Raw genomic sequence first — 6,278 nt, forward strand, 5'->3', positions numbered from 1 at the left:
GTAAATGCAGTTTTTTTGTGTTATTATGTCACAACTTTGGTGCTCACTGCAGCATTGTAGGATTTTTCCAATATCTCAATAATCCTAAAATCCAATGTTTACCTACCATGCTGGCACCGGTCGCTATGCGCATTTATATGTCATAGCTACTCATTTCCCTCACGAGGCTGAGTGGGCCCCGCAACAGCCAGTCACGGAATCAATAATTTGCATCATACAAATTTCTTGACCCCGCCGGGAATCGAACCCGGGTCTCCCGCGTGCAAGGCGAGCGCAGTGACCACTACGCCATGGGAGCTGACTTATATCATCAGTATTGTGATCTTTCTCTTATTGGAAAATTCCCAATATGTATCAAATTCTCCCTTAAATAGCTTCGCCACTGCTATTTAACAATGATTGTATACTTTTCATGTAAGAGGGTCGTAAAACCTGTAAGTTCAAAAGTCATCAGAAGAAACTGAAGCGGTCAGAGATTTTTTACCTTCTTTTATTTTTTACCTTTTTTTTGTATGAATGAACTTTAGAAACCGCAACACGCAACATGGCCATACCGGGTAGTACACAACTCAACACAACTTTTTTTACTTAGGTATCTGAACATTTTTTTTATAAAGGATTTATTTACATAGGTACCTATTTATTTTCGGTCAAACCGTTTGACATTAGAATATGAATTTTGACATGTCATTTTAAAGATAACACTGAACTAAGTAGGTATTTGATGAGTCAGATCCTAAAATATATGTAAATGTACCTATAACTCATTCTTCAATTCCCTATGTCTATAAATGTCTATAACAATTTTATTATAGGTAGGGGTTACGATTTGAGTCAATCCACTAAAAAGAGTCGAGTCGTTGTTTTTTACAACTCACTCTCTTTATACATTGATCGCTTATTGGGACACCCTTTAGAAATCATTATCAAGAGTTTTGATAAGGACAATGCTATATTGGACAAGGAGAGCATGACATTTAAGACAATAGAGGAGGGGGGGAGAGGGGAAGGAAGGAGAAGAAAGAGAGGAAGGAGAAGAAAGAGAGGAAGGAGAAGAAAGAGAGGGAGGAGAAGGTGAGGGAGGAGAAGGGTATCCAATCAAAACCAGTGGAGTGGTAATTTTGTATTGTTTTTTTTATATATATTATTATTTTTAATTTTTTCTAGTCCAGGAAACAGGGCTTGTATCTTGGTCAAATTTGCATAATAACAATAGTCCAATGAACTGGCAATTTTATCGGGGTAATAAAGGGACAACCAAAAGAACAATGGGTGCTGGGACCCAAAAATAATGACCAAATATTAATATCCTTCATGTTAATTCCTTTGTTTATTCCTTTTTCGATCGGTTAGGTAGGTACACAGTTTTTTTTATGTAAACAACCGTAGAACAAGGTAAACTAGAACTAGAAAGAACAAGGTAAAATGAACCAGTCTCAGTCGGGAATCGAACCCGCGACACCCCGAAAGAGAACAGGCGAAACCTTCAAATTGAAGTTGACACCTAGAACTTTAGTTCGTTCGATTAACCCATAAGAGGAGCCGAACCATTTTTCTTTTCGTTGGATCTTGCTAAAAATTTAACCGCTTCTAACTCCAGACCGGTACTGAGTAAATATGTTAAATAGGTACTAGTGAAAATAGTAGAGAATTTTGTTTTCTAACTAATGGAGAAATCCCCGATGCACTCTGACGTTCTGACGTAGAGTGACTGAGATATGTACATATTAGCGAAAAAGAGAGAAAGGTTTGGTCAAGTTTGGTGTGCCTTTAATGTAGGCCTCGGATCTTATGGGTTAATAAAAATTACTACTTACTATTTATACTTACCATGTACTTTTTTCATAGCATCGTCCGCCATATTGCTTAGTGGTTGTGTAATTTCCGAGTCCACCAGGTCCTTAGCTTTCCCCATGAGGGAGTCCCCTTTCATGCTCATTTTGGCCATTGTGTCCTTCATGATGCCCCCGTTGGACAGTTCTGCCCCTGGACTGTCTGCGTGGACAGCCCCCGGTTGGCCACTACTGGCGCAGCCCATTTTGGACAGAAATGGTGGGGTCGGATTCCACTAGATCAAAGGCTTGTTTCAAGTCGAAGACTGATTGAGTTGAAGGGTTGCTGCGAAATCGATTGGTCCGTGTTGTGTTGAAAATTCTAGTTCCGGTAGATTCTTGGAATTTATAGTACACAATTTCGAGTCTTTTTTCGTAAAACTCGGAATTTTTCACGTCGGTATTTGTCCGAAGGAATTTCAAGTTCTTAGCAACTGGTACCAAAATTACCTACTTAGAGGGTCAGTACGTTCAAAGACTGACTCGTTTTCACAGTTCCCTCTGTCAAAACTATTGTTCTTCTTCTTCTTCTTCTTTCTCTTCTTTTCAAGTTAATGCGACTTTTGACCTATGACTTTTGACCTTTTGAAATGACCGCCACATTTTTGGCGCCCAAAAAGAAGTCAATGACTAATTCGGTACAACCCACATCATGTTTTTTTTTTTTTTTTTTTTTTTTTTTTTTTTTTTTACATTCATCCACATTCAAACAAGTGCTTTTTTAGATGTATAAATTATCTAGGCATTCATGTTTATTATGGCCATTGTATACAGAATCTTCATGTTTCAGTCAGTGAGACAATATTCCCTTTACGTCTATTCTTCGTCCTTCTGCTCCTCCTTTCAATTCCAACGATACTTATTATTCTGCCTCTTTTCCCTTTGTCCATCTTCTTATTCTTTCTCTCCTCTCTTCTCCTTTCTCGTGTCCTTATTTCCTTTTTTTGCCTTTCAAAATCTATTTTCTTCCTTGCCTACCTACATTAATTCTCTTCTTGTTGTTGTTTGGTCATATCAGTGTTCAGATCGCTAATAGAAACTGAACAGACTTGTAGGTAATTTTGTAAAGAATAGGGCTATTTTGTAGTTTCAAATGGGGCTACTTTTCTAGTCTTTTGTATAGCTGTAATGCTGTTGGAAATTACTTTGGTTTAATGCTCTTGCCGACATTTTTATCTGACCTTTTCTTTGTTAAATTTATTTTTAATATTGTTTTATTGCTTCACTTACCTACCTTCTATTGTTATTTTTTTACATTATTTCTTTTGGAAATTCCTTTTAATATGAATTCTACCCTTTCTTTCTGAATATTGCAATGGCGCTTACAGACGCTACAGGTTGCGGTTTTATGGAATTTCTGATATCCAGTTTATTATCGAAGTTCTGAAGTCAAAATTTTGATCCAGTCTTCTTGATATTAATTTTTTACTCTAGGTATATTTTTTTCTTTAGGAGCTTTATTATTGATATCACACTAGAAGTGCAGGTCTAAATTTGAAACATCACATAAGGGTGAAATACCCAGGTTGACACATAAAATAACACAACCTTTGGAATTTCGAGCCTGGTCATAGCATTATTTATTTTCGTCCGTTTCGTGTTTCGCCCAAGCAAAGTCCCCCAGACGTGCATTCTTGATCGCCATTAACGTCAAAGTTGCTGATGGTCAGTGGCCTTTACTCAAGGCCATCGACTAATAATTGAAGGACGGCTAACAATTCGGCCTCCATTATTTGACTAAATTACATTTCCTTTGTTCCTAAATTATAGAGGGAAAATAATTGAATCTGAAAGATTTGTTGACGCGTTGACGGTCAATGAATTTTAGATTTGTGGTCTTGTGTAAAGAATTTTGGCAAAAGGCAATGATTTTCTCCTACTAAATTAGGTACATAAATTTCCTTTGTTCTTAAATTACAGAGGGAAAATAATTGAATCTGAAAGATTTGTTGACGCGTTGACGGTCAATGAATTTTAGATTTGTGGTCTTGTGTAAAGAATTTTGGCAAAAGGCAATGATTTTCTCCTACTAAATTAGGTACATAAATTTCCTTTGTTCTTAAATTACAGAGGGAAAATAATTGAATCTGAAAGATTTGGCGGTCAATGAATTTTCGATTTGTGGCCTTGTGCAAAGAATTTTGGCAAAAGGCAAATAACTTTGTTCTGAAAGTACGTAACAAAGATACGTCAGTCATTTTGCATGTTCAAGAGAAACGTAAAGGAATGCTGAAAATCAACCTCGAAGGTCCCTTGTTCAGTGCCCGCCATTGTCGAAATTTTCTCCCGTTAGGGTTCGGCCCCCCTCAGTGTTGCCTTGATTGAAACACCTAACCTATACCTGCACCTCTAAGCTCCTACATACCTATATGTAAATATAAGTGAACTTACCTATGTCCATGAAAAAAGAGTCTAATAATTATGATTATGTAGGTAATACCTGCTCGTTTTTCATACTTTCCATTTCCATTTTATTCATTTTTTCCCTTCCAAAAGGTAAAAAACGAGAGAAGGGTAAAAGGAGTATAGAGTAAAAGGAGGAAGAAGAAGGAGAAGAAGAAGAAGAAGAAGAAGAAGAAGAAGAAGAAGAAGAAGAAGAAGAAGAAGAAGAAGAAGAAGATGATGATGATGATGAAGAAAGAAAGTGTAAACCTAAGTATAGAGGCGATATGTAAATGTTTAGGTAACCTTCGTGGTATTCAAATTTTATGGTAAAACCTACATTTTCCTGATATTTATTTTATACGGGTGGGCGAAAAGTGACTACGTATTACGGACATTGTCCTTGACCTTCCCGAGGGTTCGAATCCCGCCCGAGGAGGAACTTTATCCGAAACAGGATAAGGTTCGTTCTCGGAACGGCTGGCTTTTTCCTGTCCTGTCCTGATTTTTTCTTCGCATTCGGGACGATAAGATCTCCGTGGTTACAGTTCCCTGTATCAAACCTCTTAAAAACTCAAGTGGTTTAGATCAGCGATTCTAAAAAAAAATAAAATAAAATAAAATGGGGGCAAAAGGCACGTACATAGTAAAGAGAGCATAGGTACACATTCCTATAGGAGTTAATAGGAGGCATTTACTAAAGGGGACAGGGACGTCGTCTCTAACGAAAACATTCCGTTTCATAGGTAAACTTGAACTAAAATAACTAAATTCTCTGTCATGCTACCCGAGTAACATTAACATGGGAAATGTAAAGCCTAGTACCCACCAGCAACATTTTCATCAGAAACATTGTTTCTCAACAATTCAGAAATGTTTTTTGCAACAATCCGGCAACTTTTTTCCTCTCCAGACTTGTTTCTGAAACATTTTTCTTAGCTTTTAGGTACGTAGTACGTAAGAGATTTTTACTTTCTATTACTACAGTATAGCGAGCTATACTAGTAGTGAAAGTATTGCAATCGGTCCAAATTTTTTCTTTTAAAAGTTGCTCAACATTCGAAACATTTTATTTTGCAACAATAAGTACGCAACTCAACTGTTGGAATTCCCAACTTGGGAGACATATGTTTCCGGTGGGCACAAGGCTTGACATTATCATGTTGCTCATAGGTATCTAAGTTTAAACATAAGAATCTAAACATAAACATAGCTATTAATAGATATCACGAAGAATGAAAATGATGGTACTTTGTACTTACATACGTAGGTAAATAATTTTAGAAAAAAATGGGTAGGTACATAGAAAAATAGAATAGAATAAATAGGGTACCTACCTATCTACATTCTACTGTAAATGAGTAAATAGCCTATACATGAGGGAATTACACTACTAATAAAAGTAGTCTCCCCCCCCCTTTCATACACATACCTACCTAGTCGTGCATGCATTTAAGCAGGTAGATTTTTATTTGCAGACCTAAAAAAGAGTTGAGGGACACAAAAAATTAGGTAGTAGGTACCTAGTACCTACCTCAAAAGAGCTTTCCAAATTTGTATGAACGCCGTAAAACTATTTGATTATGCAATGTGCGAAGCATTTCCGTCTGAGGCAGGAATTTTCTCATCAAATTCTTCTTACTTCCGTTCCTCAATAGGCCTTGATGTAAAAGAATGTGGCCCTTGAAATATTGCAAAAGAGGCTCTGATGTAAAATCTTCTAAAATAATAATTGCAAAAGATGAGGTTCGTTCTCGGAACGTCTGAATTTCTTCTCTCTTCGCTTTCGAAACGATAAGACCTTAGAAGTTACAGTTCCCTATCTTAAACCTCCAAAACACATTAAAGAAGAAAAAACACCAGGCTTCAAGTACATATCTTCATGACTATTTTAATATTAATTTTTTTACTCGATTTTTCTTTCAACTAAAACATTCAAAATCGTACTCACTAGATAAAATATTAAAAAATAATACAAGTAATAGTAATTATTAGGTTTATATGAAAGCATTACAAGTTAGACAATTATTATAAATAAATAGGGAATAATAATTAAAAAAAAAT

The sequence above is a fragment of the Diaphorina citri genome, unplaced genomic scaffold (genome assembly GCF_000475195.1).
Source record: "Diaphorina citri unplaced genomic scaffold, Diaci psyllid genome assembly version 1.1 scaffold2346, whole genome shotgun sequence".
NCBI lineage: Eukaryota > Metazoa > Arthropoda > Insecta > Hemiptera > Psyllidae > Diaphorina > Diaphorina citri.